The following is a 1,238-nucleotide window of genomic DNA, read 5'->3' on the forward strand; positions in this document are numbered from 1 at the left end:
AGTCAGAAAAAGGCCGAAGTAGTCAGATTTAGTCCAAAAAGCGTTCCATAACTCGGAAATAACAGCAAAAATGAGAGAGCAATACTCATTGAGAGTGACTCTCATCAGTCCGAAGTAGTCAGATTTAGTCAGAAGAATTTTTTCTGGCAAAATCCTGAAAAGTGTCAAACTCAACTGAATTTAAATTAACGGAAATTAAAGAATACGCAAAAAGTGAGAATAATCTAAAAAGTAAAAAAGTGAATTAAAATTGGAATGAGGCAAAAAATAATTGATATAGTAAGTGTTTATTGTGCTTGTGCTTGTTTGAATGTGTTTTGCACATACATTTCCATTCTTATTTGACGTTAGCTTTGTTGATGCCATTCTTTGGACTAAAAATTTGATTTTTTGCGTTCCTTTACTTTTCCTATTATTCTCTTTTAGTGAGCGCATTTTGCTTACGCTCTGGCATTTTGACACTTTTCAGATTTTAGTCCAAAAAGATAAGGAATGAACCTAATATAACCAGTAAACAACCTTCGGTGAATTTGGCGACTGCCTTCCTCGGGGATGAATATGCCAGGGATGAAATTATTGGTACACACGCCTTCCAAACACGCAGGGTTGCTTTTAAGAAGCAAAAAATAATTAACTCCAAATAGTTTCAAAAAGTATCGTGTAAAACGAAATTAACTATGAGGTGAATGAAAATTTTCAACCCGGCCTGACGGTTTTGAAGAATTTTTTTGTTATAATTTTGTTACTAAGGCGTCTAATAAATGCATGGGTTTTAGTTCTAGAAGAATAAAAGTCAGTAAAGACAAGTCTTTTTTGTATAATTTGTGATTTTAATTGCTCAACTCCTTTTGCACCAGAGCAAATGTCAAAAATTTGGCACAGCAGAAATATAAAATTGTCTCGCCATAATAAGAAGTTTTTTCAACATGGAATTTTTCTACTAATTGATATGAAATTACTATCTCAACGCTCGGAGCGCTGCCACTGAGGGCCTTTGCCAACTGATAAAAAAGAGAAAATTTGGAAAGACCAAACAAAAATTTTGAGATTTCTCGTTGTGAATACGAATGCCATAGTTTTTACCTAGCTCGTGGGACTATGCAAAATTTTGACAGCTTGTAAATATGTATACACCTAAAGTTGTTGGCGGGAATAAAGAGTCAAAATCAAAATGGAGAAAAGAACAAAAAGCGTACGTTAGTTGTCAGTTATAAAATAAAGCCAATTTATTTGCGAAT

This window comes from Rhagoletis pomonella, unplaced genomic scaffold, assembly GCF_013731165.1.
Source record: "Rhagoletis pomonella isolate Grant_MI unplaced genomic scaffold, Rhpom_1.0 Rhpom_scaffold_00128, whole genome shotgun sequence".
Taxonomy (NCBI): Eukaryota; Metazoa; Arthropoda; class Insecta; order Diptera; family Tephritidae; genus Rhagoletis; species Rhagoletis pomonella.